The 23,012-nt window shown below is 37.4% G+C and overlaps 1 pseudogene; it reads left to right on the top strand.

Moving 5' to 3' along the window:
• The first annotated feature begins 8,383 nt into the window (after positions 1–8,383).
• On the top strand, positions 8,384–20,952 carry LOC132271698 (uncharacterized; annotated as a pseudogene).
• The last annotated feature ends 2,060 nt before the right edge of the window (positions 20,953–23,012 follow it).

The raw sequence follows: 23,012 nt of genomic DNA, 5'->3' as shown, positions 1-23,012 counted from the left end.
AAGTTAAATCTCCAGCTCACCAAAAGTTGTCCTTTATCCAATCATTGGGGAATATTTTGTGCACGACCCCAGCTCATTTTGGGCGTCATTTGACCTACCTATATAAGGATAAGGATTACTTTTTACACCATGCCATTACATATCACATCATATCATCTCATACCTTGTAAGAACTCTTGGAGAGCAAGCTTAGAGGAGGAGGAGGCTAGAGACACCATTGGAGACTCTTCATCAACCTAGGAGCAAATCTCTACCATGGAGTTTGTGACGGCCCAAGTTTTATAAACCCTGTACGTCAGTGATGAACAAAAGATAACCCGACAACGAATCTGAAATGCGGAAGCTAGAGCTTAACCAAGGTCTTTAGAGATGTACGTCATCCCTAGGACACAAGAGTGACCTTCCGAGGAGTTTTGAGACTCAACGGAAGCAAAACGGAGCCAAGGGTATCAACAACCCTATAAGAGAAAAATCATGGGTAAAATGGTCATTTTACCCTAAGTGGAGTGAATTTAACTTACAAAAAATCAAATGAGATCAAAATTACCCTAAAACATCATTTGGTAACTTCACATGAAGTCCCAAGGCCAAAGGAAGTGAAAATCCCAAATGAACCCTATCCCGGTTCGAACTAAAACTGACACCCTCTCACTAAAACAAGGATATCTTGAGCTAGTAAAAGATTATGAAACTAAAATTTACACCATTGGAAAGCTTACTTCGACACGGTCTGTGTAGACTTAAGAACGGACTAATTCGGAGTTAAAATGAAGAAGTTATGATAGTTCAAAGTTGGAAAACCAAAGCTGAACCTGCAAAACAGTTCTGCAAGACGTGAACCGGTTCAACCTCCTTGAACCTATTCAACATGGGCAGTACGCCCATGCTGGACCAAAATAACACCTTGAACCAGTTCAGCCCCTCTGAACCGGTTCAACTCACCCAAAATTGAACAAATGCAACAGAAACAGTAAATTTGCAGAAAAATGAACTTTTCATGGAATTTCTGGGACCAAGATGACATTTTCTGGAAAAACACGAAGAAGAAACCCCCTTAAAATCACGTTTTCCATATGACCATGTCAAAAGAAGTTTTACTTTTCAAAGGATTTTTATAAAAAGTGGAAATGAGTGCCCTCCCATGTGCTCGTTTTGCAAAATATGACTCTAAACTCGAAAGCGATCATGCACGCAAACGTAATATGGATAAATACACGTGTTCCAATAGCCCATAGCCACATAGCACATCATATACAAAATACGACCTATAAAACCTCAATTTCTCATAATTTCATAAAACAAACTATGGAATTAAACTAGCATACATATAAATGTACATGGCACTTGGCCTCATGCTATACATACAAAATAGGCATCTTCAAGTGTTCTTGGATATACATTACATATTAAGGAAGCCATCTTAGCTTCTAAAATACCATACATCTATGGTATGCAAAATATAACATCCAAAAGGAAGGCATGCTAAACATATGCATATCAATACACAAAAATGATTCAAAGTACTCATGAGCCCCTAAGGATGATGAGCATCCATGAACATGGTCTCTTTACCTGAAAAACAACCCAAACCACTAGGGTGAGTAATCAAGTTACTCGTAGGAAGAAGCATATGCGTATACCCTAAAGTTTTAATATCATTGCAAGATTAATATAGACGAATACAAAGGAGCATTCCACTTAACGTCTATGTTCAAGGTATTCTAAGGGATCATCTTAAGCTAACTTAAATGATTCTTTAGTAATACAAATCAATATTAATGTACTTAACAACATCAATTCGCTAATAACAAGAATTTCAAGCTACAATTAAGCATTAGTTATCAACTTGAAATTAAATGCGAAATCAATTAGTGGAATACTTGGACACCTAAGCTCGGAATTCTGCGAGACCTCAACAGTTATTCTGGGCATTAACCCGCAGGGAAGACCACCCTAAGTGCACACTATCTCAATTGGGGAGAACTCATACCTCCCGCACTAGAGCCAAACTCTAGCCATGTTACTAGTAACCATGTCCCAAGAGAATCCAAAATATATATCAAGTTCAAAAGTTATATATATAAATAATAAGGCATATCAACCACCTTACAAGCACAAGAACTTCGAAACCACACAAACCATGTCTTAGGGTTCCAAGTCTAGAATGGCATGATAGATGACAAGTTCTTAACATGATATAATGCACAAAACAATATCATTAACTTATCAATTTAAGCATGCCTCAACAATAAGCCATATATACTAAATGTTAGCATTTTAGCAAAAATAGCTTCTATAATAATCATGATTATCAATAGTAATCTACTAGAATGTAGGATTAACATCATAATAGCATAGTAACTCAAATCATTAAGAATTCTATACAACTTCAACAATTCTACTCAAGATATATACATAACATACATGCTTGATCAATGAAATCCTAAGTCAATCACAAGGATTTCCTATAGTATGCAATACTACAATTCTAAAAGCATGTATACAATATATATTAAACCCCAAAGGATTTCAAAACACTTAGAATATAAACATACTACCACCCCTACCTCAATAGAGAATCGAATCTCTATAATCCAAGCAACCAAGCTCAAAATATAAAACAAGTTTAGGGTTATTGAAGAGCAGAGTGAGGGGAACCTTTTCTCTCCTAAGATTTTTACTCTAAGGTGAATGGAAGTGAGCCAAATTGAAGGGATAAGCTATGAACTAAGCTTTCCTCTAATGGTGGATTGGCTAAGGTTCATGAGAGATAATGAAATGAAAAAGGTAAAGTGTAAAATGGTGAGTAGAAGGGCTAAAAATCCTTCACTCACTATGTGTTCTTGCACTACCTCTCTCACACACACAATGCAAGACTAAATCTTGATCCTACACTTGTCACTAATCTAATACTCCACCCTAAGCTTAATCCTAAGCCTACACTTGTCACAAATCAATGGCTACATGTGCACTAATCTAAGGCCAACAAGTGGGTGAATCTCCACCCTCCAAATGTCAAGAAGTCATGGTGCCAAGTCTCTTCACCCAAATGCCAATAAGTGGCTCCATGAGAGTCTGACACTTGTCACACTTTCCAAAAATTACAAAATGGTCCTTTTTCAAAATATCTTCTAAATTAAATTACAAAAAGGTCCCTAAAACGAAAAATAATTATTTTACATAATTACACTAAAACCCCAAAAGTTATGAATAATTACACTAAAGTATGTATTCATGCCTTTTATAAATAAAGTAAGCAACTAGCATGCTTTTGAACAAAAGTAAAAATACCAATGTCATGGAAATCAAATATCATGAATGCATGCAAAACCGGAATCAAATCCGAACACTAGAAGTGAAGTTACGTAAGGAAAAATGATAAACGGGAAAAAGACGAAAAAAGAAGACCGCCGAAAAAGGAAAAGGAGGAAAAAGACCGGGTCATTACAGAGTTAGCCCTTGAGGGTTGGAGAAGCACTACCATGAGTGGCTAGACATCCTCTTGGGTTAGAGTTAGCCCCAAGCATGCTTTCTACATCTTGATTTTGTGTATTATTGAGGGATTAGTGTTGTAATACATGTTTTGGCACTTTTATATATATAAATCTTGTTTATTAAATGATTTATGTGGTTTAATGCTTCCAATTGATCATTTCATTCTATCCATATGTCTATGTATGCTAGAATAGATGTTCATGTGTTTATCTCTATTTCTTGTGTTATTGATGCATGTCTATGTGTATTAATGCCATAGATCTAGAGATTGTCAAAACATTGTGCTTAATGGAATGCTCTTGTAATTTTCTAGATAGTTCATGCTCATTTCTTGATGAATTGTGCCTCTCTCTTAGCTTAATTAGTTTAATTTCATGTCTTTAGCTTATTTGTAGTGTAGTGGTAGCATAGTTGTTAGATGGAAGGACAATTCATGCTTATTGTTTGATGTTCCATACTTTTGAATGCAAGAAGCATATGTCTCTAACCTTATGGTGTGTTTGGCTTATGAGCTTAATGAAAGGATTAATGACTTGCTAGATATATTGTGCTTTTCACATGCTATTTAGACAATATATACTTACTTGTTAGATATATTGTGTTTTTCACATGTTGATTAGACAATGTATACTTAATTGGTCACCCTTGCTAGTTGAATTAACCAAACACACACACACACACCAATATTGCAACACACATTTCCCTCATTAGTCACTTGTTAAGGGTGTAGAAAAGTATTGTTTGGTGGTGACCTCTAAACCCCAAGATCTCTCTCTCTCTTACTTACTCTTTATTGCATTCAATTATTTAGTTTAATTTGCTCTTTAATTCAATTAACCAACCAACTATTTGTTTGATCATTCGACCTACTAACCCTAATAGTGATTCCACAACCAAATTCGACTCCAATCCCTTGGGACGATCCCTACTCACTTTTGCTACATTAGTAGTAGTGTTGGTAATGGTTTTTATAAATTTAAATTTGACCTAAAAGGCTTTTCTTGAACCGCACATTCACTACATCAATTTTGGCGTTCATAAGCGGCCTCGTCATAATTTTGGCACCGTTGTCGGGGATTAGGCAACGTCGTATTTGTGGAATTCATTAGGAATTAGTACTCTTTTGATCGTGTCTTTACTTTGTTTTTATTTTTCTTTTGATTACTTATTATGTTTGTTCATTTTTGACAAGGAGCATTGAGCTAGGAGACAAGCAAAGGAGCCACCAAGCAAAGGAGCTAAGCAAGCAAGGAAAAATGCTAAAAATTAAAAAAAAAAAAAAAAAAAAAAATTGCTAAGCTAAGCTATAAATTTGGAGTTGAAGTGCTAAAAGATCTTTGTGAGCTTTTTCTTACTCAATCCCTTGGTTAAATCGTCGATCCGCGTGGAGGATAGTTTTTAAATTCTTAGATAAATCGTGAGCCCGCGTGAAGGCAATTTACTTTCTTACATATTGTTTGAGCATGGGAGTATGGGAACATTGTATATGGAGGAAGTTTGTTGATTGTTGATTTGTTGTGAATAAGGAGTGCTTGCTTATTTTGTTATGATTTGTGTGTCGCTTGTAGTCAGGAATAAACCTTGTCATATCATACATTCCAGGCATTCACATGGAAAATTTAAAGGGTAATCTTGGCTACTTAGGCCCACGCTTCATGCAAAACCTACCTCTTAATCAACATGGCCCCGGAGTTCAAGCTCCAATTCCTCCAATGGTCCTTCGTGATCATTATAATCTTTATGCATACCATACACCTACTTGCATTGTGTTGCCTAATTTTGAGACTAATCAATATGAAATCAAGCCTGAGACCATTCAAATGTGTCCACTCTTTTATGGCTTAGATGAAGAGAACCCATATAGGCATCTTAATGAATTTCTTAAACTATGTTCCACCGTGAGGTACATGGATGTCCCGGAGGAAGTTCTTAAATTACTTCTCTTCCCTTTCACGCTTAAAAATAAAGCAAAGCATTGGTTCAATACTTTAAAGGTAAATTCAATAACATCTTGGGCACAAATGCAAAATGAGTTTTTTAAAAAAATTTACCCTGTAAGTTTGACCAATGTAATGTGTGCTTCAATTAGAGAATTTTCTCAAAGGGATGGAGAGTTGTTGCATGAGGCTTGGGAGAGATTGAATGACTTGCTAAGAAAGTGTCTGCATCATGGTATTCCAAAATGGCAAGTTGTCCAATACTTCTATGAAAGCCTATCCGACATGCAAAAGGGCATAATTGATACCTTATATGGAGGCTCGTATTTTGGAAAACATGAAGATGACATTTGGCACCTTTTTGAAAAAATGAGTGAAAACTCTTTGCACAAATATTACACTTCTCGGCTTGATCATGGTTTTAATAAAAAGGAGAAAAGTATAACAGTGTGTCAAATTGAAAGTTCAAGGGAAATTGTAGCCGAGGTTAAAACTCTTTCTCAAAAACTTAATTAATTCTTGTTGAATAAAAAACCGGCTATCAATTCATCTCCTTTTCATCATACAACTAATCTTTGTGAGCCTTGCATGACATGTTCAAGTGTCTTGCATATTACTTTCGATTGTCCCCATGGACATGTTGTTAATGAACACTTGAACAAGTTAATGCTACATTTGCTCACCCTTATTCAAATGCATATGTTCCATTGTGGAATGAAAGCCCTTATCAAGCTAAAAATCTTCAAAGAAAATACATTCCACCTCATAAAAGAAATGGAGGTTCTCAAGGGTTTATTTCTTCTTCTTTCCATCATCAAAGGATGAATGACCTCTCACATTCTCAAATGTGTGATTCCCAAGTTGGCTTTCACTATCCTCAAGCACTTTCTAGTAATTCCATATTTGAAGATAAGGTTTTGATGGCCTTGGGTAGCTTAGAGAAGGATACCAACTTGTTGCATTCCCACTCTCAATCCATATCAAAGCTTAAATCCCAAATTGGGACCATAGCTAATGCTTTGAATGAAAGAGAAATTGGGAAATTACCTAGTCAACCCGAGAGGAATCCAAAAGCCCAATTTTGTGTGGAAGCAAACCCTACATCGGGGTGTTCTTCCCAAGCTTAAGCGCAAGCCATCACCACCTTGAAAAGTGGTAAGCAAGTGGACAATAGGGTTGAACTACCAAAGGAAGATAGTGAATCGATGCAACCTAAAGTTGTCACCCATCCAATTCCCAATTCCACTCCTACTTCCTTGAATGAGAATGATCCTAACCGGAATTCTTAATCTTCTCTATCATCCTCTCAAATTACAAAGTCTTGTGAGCCAAAAGTTCCATTCCCTTATGCTTTAAAAGAAACTTTGCCTTATGGGAGGTAAGAAGGGAAAATACATGACATGATGGAAGTTTTTAAGCAAGTCAAAATCAATCTTCCTCTTTTGGATGCCATTAAGCAAATTCCACCTTATGCAAAATTCTCGAAAGATCTTTGCACATAAAAGAAGAAGAGCAAGGGACCAAGCCCTAAAAAAGTGTTCCTCACGGAGCAAGTGAGCTCCATTCTTCAACAAAACACTCTGCTTAAGTTCAAAGATCCCGGTGCTCCGACTATTTCTTGTGTAATTGGAACTCATGAAATTTGTAGAGCTCTTCTTGACTTAGGTACAAGTGTCAATTTGATTCCTTACTCTATATATGTCCAATTAGGGTTGAATGAATTGAAGCCAACCTCGGTGGTGCTTGAAATAGCTAATAAATCCGTCAAAACACCTAGGGGCATGGTTGAGGACATTCTTGTTAAGGTGGATAAATTCTACTTTCCGGTTGATTTTGTAGTTCTTGATACCGAACCGGTTGCTAATCCCTCCAACCACATCCCAATCATCTTGGGAAGACCATTCATTGCCACCGCAAATGCAATAATTAATTGTAGATCAGGGATTATGGACCTTTTTTTTGGCAATATGATGATCAAACTTAATGTTTTCCATAAAAGTCGACATCCCATAGATGAAGATGAGTGTTGCCTTGTTGATGTGTTAGATGAGGTTGTTGAGGAATCAATTCCAACGGTAGTAATGAAACAACCAATTGAGGATAGTCTTTCATCTCTTTTATCCGATGATCCTCTTGCTTCTTGTCTTCTTGAAATGAATGAAAATTGTGGATTTGATGATGAAAAATCAATGAATGAAGTAAGCAATCTCATGGAATCTGTTGCAAGCTTAGATTTTCCATCTTGGAAAACTCCAATAGAACCTCTTCTTCCACTCTCTAGCACTCCACCGGTCTCATCTTTAGTTTCTCCACCAACTCTTGAGCTTAAAACTCTACCTTCCAATCTCAAGTATGCATTCTTAGGACTAAAAAAGACTCTTCCGGTTATCATTTCTTCAAGTCTTGAAAAAGACCAAGAAGATACTCTCTTAAATGTGCTTAAAGAAAATAAGGAAGCCATAGGATGGAGTGTGGCGGATCTTAAGGGAATTGACCCTTCTATTTGTATGCATCATATACTTATGAAAGATGATGCAAAACCCTTTAGGGATGCCCAAAGGAGACTTAATCCAAACATAAAGGAGGTAGTTAAGAAGGAAGTTGTCAAACTCTTAGATGCCGGAATCATTTACCCAATCTTCAATAGCAAATGGGTGAGTCCAACTCAAGTAGTTCCCAAAAAATCGGGGACTACGATGGTTAAGAATGCAAAGGGTGAGGAAATCTCTAAGCGTACCGCCAATTCATGGCGTGTATGCATTGATTACCGCAAATTGAATGCCGCCACTAGAAAGGATCACTTTCCCTTGCCATTCATTGATCAAATTCTAGAGAGATTGGACGGGCAACAATATTATTGCTTCGTTGATGGCTATTCGGGGTACAATCAAGTAGTCCTCGACCCATTAAACCAAGAGAAAACCACCTTTACATATCCATTCGGCACATTTGCTTATAGACGGATGCCTTTTGGTTTATGCAATGCACTCGCTACATTCCAAAGGTGTATGATGTCAATTTTCTCAGATATGGTGGAAGAGTATCTAGAGGTTTTCATGGATGATTTTTCTATTTTTGGGTCTTCATTTAATGCATGCCTCAAAAATTTAGATCTAGTGCTTAAGAGATGTCGTGAAACCAACCTTGTACTTAGCTGGGAAAAGAGTCATTTCATAGTTCAAGAGGGTATTGTTTTAGGTAACGTTATCTTAATGAGATGAATAGAGGTAGATAAAGCGAAGGTTGAGCTTATTTCTGAATTGCCTCCACCTTCAATGGTGAGAGAGGTTCGCTCCTTCCTAGGTCATGCTTGCTTTTACCGCCATTTTATCAAAGACTTTAGCAAAATTGCTCGACCCTTGTGCAATCTTCTTGCTAAGGAAGCTCATTTTGTCTTTAACTAAGCATGCTTAGACGTTTTTCATAAATTGCGTGAATTATTATCATCTGCTCCTATCATGCAACCTCCCAATTGGTCATTGTCATTTGAAATCATGTGTAATGCTTCTGATTATGCCATGGGAGCAGTTTTGGGACAAAAAGTGGGTAAGCTTCCTTGTGCTATCTACTATGCAAGTAAAACTTTCTCGGGAGCTCAATTGAATTACTCCATTACCGAGAAAGAATTACTTGCCATAATGTATGTTCTTGATAAATTTCGTTCCTACCTCTTAGGGTTCAAGGTTATTATTTATTCTGATCATGCCGCCTTGAGACATCTATTGACAAAAAGGGAAACAAAACCTAGGTTAATTAGATGGATTTTGCTTCTTCAGGAATTCGATTTTGAAATCAATGACAAGAAAGGCACTGAAAATGTGGTTGCCAATCATCTTTTTAGGTTATCGATGGAGCATTTCCCTAGTCTACCAATTTGTGACTCTTTTCCGGATGAACAACTCTTTCAAATTTCCAATGAAAAAATGCCTTGGTTTGCCGACATTGTGAATTATTTGGCAGTAGGCAAGCTACCAACTTTTTGGTCGAAGAACGAAAAGAATCGTTTCTTTGCCAACATCTGGAAGTACTATTGGGAAGACCCTGTCTTGTACCAATATTGTTCGGATCAAATTGTGAGGAGATGCATTCCGGAGAGTGAAATTCCAAGCGTCCTAGTGTTTTGTCACACTCTTGCATGTGGTGGGCATTTTAGTGCAAAGAATACCGCCTTGAAGGTTCTTCAAAGTGGGCTCTTTTGGCCCACTATTCATAGAGATGCCTACAATTTTTGCAAATTATGTAAGAGATGTCAAAAGATGGGGACAATGTCTAGAAGAGATATGATGCCCTTGACCAATATACTTGTTGTTGAGATCTTTGATATATGGTGCATTGATTTTATGGGTCCATTTCCTATATCCTATGGTTTTCAATACATTCTTCTTTCCATTGATTATGTTTCCAAGTGGGTGGAAGCCTGTGCTACCAAAACAAATGACCACTCCGTGGTCATTCAATTCATTAAATCTAATATCTTTGCTCGTTTTGGTATGCCAAGGGCTATAATAAGTGATGGAGGAACACATTTTTGCAATCAATTCCTAAGACATTTATTTCTTAAATACTCCGTCACTCATAAGGTGACCATTCCCTACCATCCTCAAACAAGTGGGAAAGTTGAAGTGTCTAACCAGAAAATTAAGCATATTCTTGAGAAAATGGTTAACACCACCCAGAAGGATTGGTCAAGGAAGCTAAATGATGCTTTGTGGGCTTATCGGATGGCATATAAGACTCCCATTGGCATGTCTCCTTGTAGGCTTGTATATGAAAGACCTTGCCATCTTCCGGTTGAGTTAGAAATAAAGCCTTGTGGGTGGTTAAAAAGCTCAATTTTGACCTTGATAAAGCTGGAGAGACTAGGCTACTTCAATTGAATGAGTTAGAAGAATTGAGACACAATGCTTATGATAATGCCAAACTCTACAAAGAAAGAACCAAAGCCTTTCATGATAAGCATATTGTGAAAAAGTCTTTGGAACTCGGTCAAAAAGCTTCGCTTTTCAACTCTAGATTGAAACTCTTTCCTAGGAAATTGAGAACCAAATGGGAGGGTCCTTATGAAATCATCTCTGTTGCACCTCATGGGGCGGTTGACATCAAAAATTTGAAGAAGGGAAACATTTTTAAGGTTAATGGATAGAGGTTGAAACCTTACATAAAGGGTCAAGTCTTTCAAAGACATTTGGAAGCTGCACATCTAGTTGACCCGGTATATGAAAACATAGAAAATTGCATTAACAAGGCCCCAAAAGCTTCTTTTGAACTTAATCCAACAAGTTCTTCAAAGAACCATTTGTTGGGTAGAGTTCAAAGCTTCTATCACCCCAATAAGGAGGGGATGTATAACAAGATCTTTGATCCGGGGTAAAAGAGCCCAACGTCTTGCTAGAGACGTTAAAGACTAGCAAAATATTTCGTAAGGTGTCAAAACCCTATTCCTCCCTCATTTCTATCTTAAATTTCATTTCTTGCGAAGTCTAGATATTGGCTTTGGGTTCATATGCATTGCTAGGAACTATAATTAGGATTGCATGAAATTTTGTGTCGTGATTGAGCATTCTGCATAAGTTCGATCGATCTCAAATGAGAGTTCTATCGATCGAACTTCCACCTGCATCCAACACTTAGAAAAAATTTCGACTTGCATCCACCTGCATCCAAATCACCTCTCTGTCCCATCGTTCGAACTTATTCTCAGATTGATCAGAAGACCTTAGATCGATCCAACTTCAAAGTTCGATTGATCTTGAGATCCAACACTTAAAAAATTTTAAGCCTGCATCAACCTGCATATTTCAGCTCTCTGTCTCATCGATCGAAAACATTTCAAGATTCATCTGAAGTTCTTCGATCGATTCAACTTCAAAGTTCGATCGATCTGCAAGTTCCAACACTTAGCCAAATTTTTGAACCAAAAACCTGCGTACTTTTGCTCTCTGTCTGATCGATCGAACATTTTGTTCAGATCGATCTCAGTTCTTCAATTCTCTATTTTGACTTTGGTTTGACTTCATTTGACTTTTTAATTTTCAAAAAAAATTTCCAAAAAGATTTTATTTTATTCTATTTTTCAAAAATCCAAAAATATTTTCTATTTTTCAATTTTAATTTTTAATTTTAGTTTTTAATTTTTCAAAAATTTCAAAAATTCCAAAAACATTTTGAAGAGAGATCATCAAAGTTCGATCGATCTGAAATCTCTATTTGATCGATTGAACTAATCGGGAAAAGTTCTTCAAAATAGACCTTGAGGGTTTTACGATTGATTCGTTAGATCGATCCAACCATTTTCCAAACCCTCAGTCCTTCATTCCCGTCGCCACTATGTACCCATCTTCATTATCATCTCCGGCAAATCTCCGGCGAGATCCAATGAGCTTCAACTCTCCCTCTCTCTTCTCTCTCCTCTCGGATCTGAGTTTGCATCACCCCCTTCACATCTCATCTTCTCTCCTCAATTTTGGGTAAGATCTGAACCCCATCTTTGATTCCAAGCTTCAAGCTGTTAAATACATGTTTTAAATGTTGAATCCATGATATATTGATGATGAAATCCACCATTGATGAAGCTTGAAACATTGTGTTTATATATGTATATATGTTGTGTATATATTTGTGTGTTTTGATTCGATTTGTGAGAGTATGGGCTTTGTAAAGTGAGTAGGATTGATTGAATGATGTGTTGATGGGCCCATGGCCATGTCGTGAAGGCCCTGTGCCATCCACGACACAGATCTGTGACCTTTCAGTTCTCATATTCGCACAGTTCGATCGATCGAACTTCTATCTCAGATCGATCTTGAAAGATCGATCGAACTGAGTTTTTCAAGTTTCTCAGATCGATCGAAGTTTTGAGATCGATCTCACTTTTTTTTTATGATCAATTGAAATTCACAGATCTCATACACACTTCATTCATCATGTATTATGTTCATGCTATCTCATATATGCCCAATGCCTGTGATATTCCACATTGGATGCATTTCATACTTACATTGTTTAGCATGCTTTATACCTTGTCACTTGCATAAATTCATGTCATCTATCTTTGTCTATCTCATTTGACATGCATGTCTCTATGTTGTGCTTTCAATTCTTTATTTTAGCACTAACTCCCGTTGCAAGTTTCACTTTCTTTTTCGTAGGACATGACTAAACAAAAGTATGTTCGGACACAGGAGCCTACAGAGTCCTCCCAAGCTCAAACTGCCCACTCTTCTGCTCCACCTACATCTGAGGCTCTTGATCAAATAGCTAGCCTTAAAGCACAGAGGATACCCTGCTCCCCATTAGAGCTAACATTGCTTCCTTCCATGCAGAGATCATGGCTGCACTTGCCGCGGAGATCGCCCTGCTAGTCCTGCATCCTCTGCCTGAGACTCCCTGTCTCTCTATCTTTTTATGCTCTGTATCTATGTTGCTAGTCTGTTACATTATTATATTTACAGCCGGTCTGTCGACTTTGATCTTTTGATGTATCCAGCACTCTGTTTTATATCTGTATGCTTTTGTTATGGGTGTCATGTGTTGTATGATTTCATTTACACTTGCATGTCCACTGTGCACTGATTATCCCTTTTTGTTATCTGATGAGTTTATCCGAGGGCCAAATTTCAGGACCACAGTTAATCCCAAGTTTGGAGGGGCCATGCCACCCACTTTGGATACTTCAGTCCCAGCCATTCTTTGCCTTAATTGCACCGGTATACTCTTTCATTTTGTTCTCTTTGCACGTTGAGGACATTATACCGTTTAAGTTTGGGGGTAATGGTGTACTTTACAGTGTTAGCTTTAAACTTCAAAATTTTGAGCATGACTTGTGTATTTGAGAGATTTTCTATGATTGGTCCATATCTAGCTATGATTTTGATCTTTTGAAGACTATATTTCTTAAAATTTAAAAATTGCTTGACTTGAGAGTCCAATACTCCTTGTATGCCTTATGGATGCCATTTAGGAGTAAATTTTTCGAAAGATTGATATCTTTCTTGCACTTGTGGTCCACATCATCTTGATTTTGTGATTGTTTTGAGATTCATTCTAGGATTCTACACTAGCACAGGCGCACACTAGCATTTATTTGTGGGGTACATGCTTTGTTGATTATTGAATTGGTTATATCCCAATTGAGCTAGTAGTGCATTGAAAGCTTTCATTCTTGATAAAGGTGGATAACAACCCTTTTTCACTAAGTAGCCGGGATTCTAGCCTCGTCAAGCACTTAATTTCTCGCACCGAAAGGTGGATGGCCCAAACTCTAGATTAATAATTGAACTTGTTTAAAAATATATATATATATAAAATAAAAATAAAAAATAAAAAATAACAAAAGCAAAAGCAATAAAAAGTGAGGACTTCTCCCAAAACGTGAGAAGTGGGAAATGATTAGATGGAGATTGTCTTGATTTGTAGCCTAGTTGATTTGAGCTTGTAAGTCCGTAAGGGTGTTTGAACGTCTAATGCCCTAAAGCCGTCTGGGTTGGGAGTCATTGACCTAACGCTCGACCTCATGAATCGCTAGAAAGCTTAATAGATCACTACATTGCACCATGTTTCCATCTTTGATCCTAAAAAAAAAAAAAAAAAAAAAAAATCAAGTGAAAAGAATAAGCGCACTTAGAACAAGAAAACTTTAATAAAAGGTCCACTTTTTATCTTGATGATCGGTACTAGATTTGTGTTCTAGTTTGAGGGTAAGAATGTGATTAATTCTTTAGTTGGCTAAGATAGCAACATATTTGATGCCGGTCCACTCAAAAGGATTTTAGAGTTGTTTTGATTTGCATAATCATTTTCTTGATGCGTGGAGGACCATATTTGCTTGCTTGATGTTGAAATTTTGGGAGATTGCTTGGAAATGTTTTGAAAAATTGCATACTTGAGGTAGTTTTCTCCCAATGCTTGTTTGCGATATTGGTGTCTCTTTTAAAAGAATGAGCTTAATGTTTGTGGGTATCATTTCTGGAAACCCTCACGAGACTGCACTCGTCCACTAGGGGTAACCTAGGGGTTTAAAAGGCTTGTTGCATATGCTAAGTGCAATCGTATTACCTACGAAAGTGGCGCTATCCATTTATTATTTTCTAGTTCATAGTTGTTTAGTTATTCATTTCATTCCTTTACTTTCTAGTTCATTGCTAGGGACTAGCAATATTTAAGTTTGGGGGTGTGATGAGCGCTGAAAAGTGCATATTTAAACCCTTTAAGCTTAGACATTCTAGTACTTTTATCTATCTTACTTTACCATTTTAGATTGATTTCATATTATTTTCATTTTCAGGCACTTATCCCGAAAATAAGCTAACTCAGCCAAATAAGAGCAGAAATTAAGTAATTCTAGAATGAATCAAAGAAAGGAGCTAAGTGGAAGCAAAAGGAAGAAAAAGGTGGAAATTAACATCTTCGATCGATCTCAGATCAAAGTTCGATCGATCCAACATGATCGATCTCAGCACTTCAAGATGGATCAGAGCCATGATGACATTTTCGAGATCTCAAAAGTTCAATCGATCCAATATCATTCTTCGATCGATCGAACTGCCTTGCCTTTATCCAAATGATTGATCTTATCTAGTTGTACCACCCTACCAACCATTTTTGTCCTTTTCCCAAAAATATCTTCAAAATATCTCAGATTTGTCTTTATCCAAAAAGCGCCGCCATTGAGGATCGATCCAACATCTCATACCTTGTAAGAACTCTTGGAGAGCAAGCTTAGAGGAGGAGGAGGCTAGAGACACCATTGGAGACTTTTTATCAACCAAGGAGCAAATCTCTACCATGGAGTTAGCCCTTGAGGGTTGGAGAAGCACTACTATGAGTGGCTAGACATCCTCTTGGGGCTAGAGTTAGCCCCAAGCATGCTTTCTACATCTTGATTTTGTGTATTATTGAGGGATTAGTGTTGTAATACATGTTTTGGCACTTTTATATATATATATATCTTGTTTATTCAATGATTTATGTGGTTTAATGCTTCCAATTGATCATTTCATTCTATCCATATGTCTATGTATGCTAAAATTGATGTTCATGTGTTTATCTCTATTTCTTGTGTTATTGATGCATGTCTATGTGTATTAATGCCATAGATTTAGAGATTGTCAAAACATTATGCTTAATGGAATGCTCTTATAATTTTCTAGGTGGTTCATGCTCATTTCTTGATGGATTGTGCCTCTCCCTTCGCTTAATTAGTTTAATTTCATGTTTTTAGCTTATTTGTAGTGTAGTGGTAGCATAGTTGTTAGATGGAAGGACAATCCATGCTTGTTGTTTGATGTTCCATACTTTTGAATGCAAGAATCATATGTCTCTAACCTTGTGGTGTGTTTGGCTTATGAGCTTAATGAAAGGATTAATGACTTGCTAGATATATTGTGCTTTTGACATGCTATTTAGACAATATATACTTAATTGTTAGATATATTGTGCTTTTCACATGTTGATTAGACAATGTATACTTAATTGGTCACCCTTGTTAGTTGACTTAACCAAATACACACACACACCAATATTGCAACACACATTTCCCTCATTAGTCACTTGTTAAGGGTGTAGAAAAGTATTGTTTGGTGGTGACCTCTAAACCCCAAGATCTCTCTCTCTTACTTACTCTTTATTGCATTCAATTATCATTCAACCTACTAACCCTAATACTCTTTACTTACTCTTTCTCTTTAGTTCAGTCAACCAACCAACTATTTGTTTGATCATTCGACCTACTGACCCTAATAGTGATTCCACAACCAAATTCGACTCCAATCCCTTGGGACGATCCCTGCTCACTCTTATTGCGTTAGTAATAGTGTTGGTAGTGGTTTTTATAAATTTAAATTTGACCTAAAAGGCTTTTCTTGAACCACACATTCACTACATCAATTTTGGCGTTCACAAGCGGCCTCATCACTTAGGCCTTTTTCGATAACTTCTTGGGCAGGAATGCAACAAGAGTTCTTGAAGAAGTACTATCCGGTATCAAAGACCAATGTTATGAGAACTTCCATTCTTGAATTTTCTCAAGGGGAAGGGGAATTGTTTCATGAGGCATAGGAAAGATTTAATGACTTGCTTAGGAAGTGTCCACATCATGACATTCCTATGTATCAATTAGTCCAATACTACTTTGAAAGTTTGCCGGATAATCAAAAAGGAATGGTAAACGCATCCATGGGTGGTTCTTATCTTGATAAATATGAAAATGATGTTTGGCAATTGTATGAAAGCATGAGTGAGAATTCGATGCATAGATCCTTGTCCTTTAAAAATGGTAGAAATTTAGGTGGAAAGAAGAATATTGGCTTATATCAAGTTGACAATTCCAATGACATAGCTGCCGAGGTGAAATATTTATCTCAAAGGTTTAATCAATTTTTGATCAACCAAAATTCGAAAAATCAAGCGTCTTCCTCCCCTAATCATGTTCATCATTATAATTCTAATGAATCTTGCATGACTTGTTCTAGCGTCTTACATTCTACTTCCAATTATCCCCATGGACATGTGCAAAGTGAGAACCATGAACAAGCAAATGTCGTTTTTGTCAACCAAGGGAATAATCCCTATAGCTCACACTATAATTCCAGGTGGAAGAACCATCCAAAATTATCTTGGAAAAGCCAAGGAAAAGGCTCAAACCCTCCCCAAGGTAGTTTTCAAAACAAGTATGTTCCACCCCCAATGCAAAGCCAAGGTTCCCAAGGTTATAGATCTTCTTTTCAATCATCACATGGAAATCAATTTACTAACTCTCATTTTCCTAATCAATCGTCATATTCTCAAGGAAACTCAATAGTCCCGCTTTTGAGGAAAAAGTGTTGACCGTTTTGGGTACTTTGGAGGTAAACACTCAATTGCTTCATTCTCATTCCCAATCCATTGCTAAGCTAAAAACCCAAGTCGGGCAAATAGCTAGTACTTTGAATGCTAGAGAGAAAGGGAAGATGCCTCTAAATGCCCCACCAAAGCAATAATTTGTTGTGGAAACCAATTCCCAATCGGAAGGTCGCACAATTGAGCATGTAAATGCGGTGACAACCTTGAGAAGTGAAAAAATTGTTGATAACCAAGTTGGAGTTCACAATGAAGAGAATGAACCAGTGCAACCCGAAGTTAACACCCGTCCCGTTTCACATTTTATTCCTCCTTCATTGCATGTGCATGATCATTTTGTTGAGAAAGTTGTGAAAAATGATTTGAAAGATAAATTGAACAATGATTTGAAAAAGGATTTAAAAAATTCTTGTGTTGAAAGTGATTTAAAGAAAAATTTTGAAAAAGCTTTTAAGCCTAAAGCTCTATTTCCAGATGCCTTGAAAGGATCCATTTCTCTTGAAAAACAAAAGACCAAGACTAATGAAATCATTGAAGTGTTTAGGCAAGTGAAGATCAATCTTCTGCTTTTGGATGCAATCAAACAAATTCCGGCTTATGCCAAGTTCTTGAAAGATCTTTGCACCCAAAAGAGGAAGAACAAAAGCCAAGCACCAACGAAAGCGGTGGTCTTAACCGAACAAGTAAGCTCTATCTTGCAACACAACACTCTTCCAAAATTTAAAGACCCCGGTTCACTTACTACTTCTTGCATTATTGGTGACCATGTCATTAATCAGGCTCTTTTAGATTTAGGAACAAGTGTTAACCTTCTTCCATATTCAGTGTATACAAATTGGGCTTAGGAGACTTGAAACCGACGTAGGTAGTTTTGCAATTTGCCGACCGATCCATTAAAAAGCCACGGGGTATTATTGAGGATGTGTTGATCAAGATTGACAAGTTCTTCTTCCCTGTTGATTTCGTTGTCATTGACACGGAACCGGTTCCAAATACCAAGAGCCAAATTTCCATTATCCTTGGTCGTCCCTTCTTAGCAACCGTAAATGCCAACATTAATTGTAGGACGGGGATAATGAAAATATCATTTGGGCATATGAAAGTGAAGTTGAACATCTTTAATCCAACCCCGAATTCAATAGACAAGCATGAAGAAGTGTGTGTTGTGGAAAAGTGTATTGACAATGAATTTGACAAAGTTGAGTCGTTGCTTGAAAATCATATTTCCAAAAGTTCATCTTCCAATTTGATTTCTAAGAAAGTTGTTTCAAAAACAAAGTTTGAAAGGGCATGGAAGCCCAGAAATTGCATAGACCAAGGACCGTCAATCTCTTTTGATTTAAACCCAACAAGTTCTCTAGGGAACAATTTGTTGGGTGGGATTCAAAGTGCTTTTCACCCCGTTAAGGATGGGATGCACAACAAGATTTTTGATCTGGGCTAAAAGAGCTCGACGTCTTACCAGAGACGTTAAAGACTAGTGTTTCATAGGGTTTACAACCATATTCCTCCCTCATTTCTATTTCACCTTTCATTTCTTGCGCCGTCTAGATATATTCTGGGTTCATACACATTGTTAGGGACTGTAATTGAGAATGCGTGCCTTGTTATTTTCAAATTAATCATTTTGTGCTTGTTCGATCGATCTCGAAAGAGGTTCGATTGATCGAACATCATCCCTGCATCCAATCATCTCTTTGTCCCATCGTGCGAAAATTTCCTGTATATTTCAGCTCTCTGTGTATCGTGCGAACTTCATTTCCGATCGATCTAAGTGTTCCAAGATCGATTGAGATTTTCCTCAGATCGATCTTCATTCCATGCATAGAAAATTTTTTGAACCCATGAAAAATCACCTCTGTGTATCGTTCGAACTTGTATGCAGGTTTTCACCTGTTGGATCGATCGAGCTATAATCGATTAATGTTCGATCGATCTGAATACTTCCTGATTGACTTTGACTTTTTTAAAATAAAAAAAAAATCAAAAATATTTTTTTTTATTTATTTTTTTTTTATTATTTTTATTTTTGTTTTTGTTTTTACTTTTTATTTTATTTTCTAAAAATCCAAAAATATTTTGTTTTATTTTAAATTCAAAAAAAAATTCAAAAATCCAAAAAATAATCAAAAATCCAAAAAAATATTTTATTTTTTTCAAAAAATTCAAAAAAATTTCAAAAATACTTTATTCATCGCCTCATCTTTTTTCCAACTTGGACCTATCTCGTCTTTTTCCTGATCGATTGAATTTCAACACTTTGCATTTTCATATCTTTATACCCTCCATAGTGTTCATGTTAGTTTATTCATGCCCAATACCTGTGTTTTATACATTGGATGCATTTCATACTTATATTGTTTAGCATGCTTCACTTATATGAACATTCACTATCTATACCTGGCTGCATTATCACTTGCATAGATTCATGTGATTCATTCTGAGTTGTCTATCTTAACCTGACAAATATGTATCTATTTATGTGTTTCAATTCTTTATTTGATATACTATACCTGTTACTGACTCCAGCTGTCAGTGTTTCTTGCTTTTGCAGGCCATGGCCCGAGTCAAGACTGTTGCTCGCCGGCAGCATCATCGCCCAGTGAGACAGTAAATAGAGGAGCCTAAGCAGCTTGAGGAGCATAAGGAGCCAGCTCTAGCTCAATCTGAGCGCTCCGCCTCTCCTACTTCTGCATCTTCATCTTCTTCATCAGCAGATGCAGCTGAGCACATACCATCTCCTTCACCACCTCCAGCACGGCCAGGCCAGGTCCGAGACAGACCTATCAGGAGATACTCACACCTTTCAGTGGTGTATGAGTCTGTTTTTTACACTGCCTTTTTCTCTCGATCGATTCTGACCAAGGCAGCTTTTGATGAGATTAACCGGCGAGGCATTTCAACTATTCTAGCCCCAGTAGCCTACTATGTTTACCCGCGGCTCATCTGGTTGTTCTACCAGAACCTCCGGCCGGCCCTGAGTAATCTAGCTGAGTTGCGGACTATTATTGATGGCCATCTTATCCGGATCACAGTCGAGTCATTGACCACATCTTCTCGGTGCCTGCACGTCTGCCCTCCTGACCTTGATTATCCTATTCTGAGGAGGCCTCCTGATGCAAACATGGCCATTGCTCTGACTGGCCCCTACAGTGATGGCGAGACATTCGCCACCCGAACTTATTTGCCCGACGATTTATGGTTCTTTGATTCGGTTCTCTATCGAAATGTATTTATGGCGGGCCATAAGATCCAACGGCATTCAAATTTTCTAGCTGCTCTCTATGCCTTCTATACAGGCCATTGGTTTTTTGTTCCTGTACTGTACTGAAGTGTTATGATGAGATTATATGCGAGCTTCATCAGCAAGACCAAGCCTAGGTGAGCCACCTTCCTTCCCTTTACACATCTTATTACCTAAATTCTCCGGGACCAGCACTATCCTTTTCACCAGGACGAGCATCTTGAGGCAGGGGCTTACTGCTATGGCAAGAAGGATTGGAACAAGAACTATAATGTTTTTGTAAAGAGTCTGGAGAACGAGGCCGTCTTGGCAGCTGAGGAGGTGGAAGAAGCAGAGTTAGCAGAGATGGAGCAGCAGGCAGTAGCAGTAGCAACAGCAGCAGATGATCCAGCAGACCCACAGGTGGCTGCGGATGCATATATGGATATAGATCTAGAGTGAGAGCCTCCAGCAGAGTCACCACATCAGCCTCCGGTAGGGTCGCCACTACATTCTCATGAATAGGGTCAAGATATACCTCAGTTTCATGATCCAGTTATCCCTGACGCTCCAATTCAGCCACCCAGCCTAGGAGAGCGTATCCAGGCCTTAGAGGATACGGTTGTCTCTCTCCGAGTAGATGTGACTTTTCTCTGCTTAGACATACTAACTGCGCTACAAAGCATTTCCAGAGATATCCGCGGATCATGCCCCGCCAGACTGACCTCATCTGCTTGACCTCTATCTCTCTACCCTCATTTATATATATCTGTGATACTTGACTGTTATTTTGATACTGTTACTATATTTTTGCGGCCAGTCTATTGGCCCAGACATTGTGTTATACCTTATACTGTTTTCTTTATCTTATGCATGATATTTTTGGATGTCCAGTTCCTATATTGATATATCTATCTGTAATTGACTCCATTATCAAGTGCATCCCAGTGACTTCAGTGAGAGAGTGCTGCCCAAAATTTTTCAGGACTATCCCTATTCCTCTCTCCTTAGTTCATTTATTATCCCATTTACACTTGCATGTCTACTGTGCACTATTATTATCCCCTTTGTTATCTGATCAGCTTCTCTCCTAGTGCCATCTTTTCAGGACCACAGTCAATTCCAAGTTTTGGGGAGTTATATCACCCACTTTGGATATTTATATCCCGGCCATTCTTTACCATAGATGCACTGGTATACTCTTTCCTTTGTTCTCTTTGCACATTGAGGACACTGTGCCATTTAAGTTTGGGGGTAATGGGTGTTATTTGCAGTGTTTGTTTTCAATTCAAAATTTTGACCATGACTTGTGTATTTGAGGAATTTTCTATGATTGGTCCACGACTAACTATGATTTTGATCTTTTGAGGACTATATTGCTTAAAATTTAAAAATTGATTGACTTGAGAGTCCAATACTCCTTGTATGCCTTGTGGATGCCATTTAGGAGTAAATTTTTTGAAAATTTGATATCTTGCTTGCATTTATGGTCCACATCATCCTAATTTTGTGATTGTTTTGAGATTCACTCTAGTATTCTACATTAGCACAGACGCACACTAGCATTCATTTGTGGGCTACATGCTTTGTTGACTATTGAATTAGTTATATCCCAATTGAGCTAGTAGTGCATTGAAAGTTTTCATCTTGATAAAAGTAGATAACAAACCTTTTTCATTGAGTAGCCGGGATTCTAGCCTCATCAAGTACTAAATTTCTTGCACCGAAAGGTGGAGGGCCCAAACTCTAGGTTAATAACTTGACCAAAAAAGAAAAAAAAAAAATTAGAAAAAAAAGGAAAAATTTAAAAGTTGTTGCAAAAGCAAATAAAAAAGTGAGGACTTCTCCCAAAAGGTGAAAAGTGGTAAATGATTATATGGATGTTAGTTTGATTTGTAGCCTAGTTGATTTGAGCTTGTAAGTCCTTAGGGGTGTTTGAACACCTAGTGCCCTAAAGTCGTCTGGTTTGGGAGTCATTGACCTAATGCTCGACCTCATGGATTGCTAGAAAGCTTAATAGATCAACACATTACACTATGCTTCCATCTCTGATCCTTAGGGATAAAAAAAATAAAAAAAATAAAAAAATAAATAAATAAATTAATTAAGCACACCTAGATCAATAAAGCTTTAATAAAAGGTCCACTCTTTGTCTTGATGATCGGTACTAGATTTGTGTGCTAGTTTGAGGATAAGGATGCGATTATTTCTTTTGTTAACTAAGATAGCAACATATTTGATGCCAGTCCACTCAAAAGGATTCTAGAGTTGTTTTGATTTGCATGATCATTTTCTTGATGTGTGGAGGACTATATTTGCGTGTTTGATATTGAGATTTTGGGAGATTGCTTGGAAATGGTTGAAAATTTGCATACTTGAGATAGTTTTCTCCCAATGCTTGTTTGCAATATTGGCGCCTCTTTTGTGAGAATGAGCTTAATGTTTGTGGGTATCATTTCCGAAAACCCTCATGAGACTTCACTCGTCCACTAGGGGTAACCTAGGGGTTTAAAAGGCTTATT

This window comes from Cornus florida, unplaced genomic scaffold (assembly GCF_030987335.1).
Source record: "Cornus florida cultivar Cherokee Brave unplaced genomic scaffold, ASM3098733v1 CherokeeBrave_3.0.0_Hap2_Chr01, whole genome shotgun sequence".
In the NCBI taxonomy this organism is placed as follows: domain Eukaryota; kingdom Viridiplantae; phylum Streptophyta; class Magnoliopsida; order Cornales; family Cornaceae; genus Cornus; species Cornus florida.
Note: the sequence above shows the minus strand (reverse complement) of the source record. Positions and strands in the feature narration are given on the sequence as shown.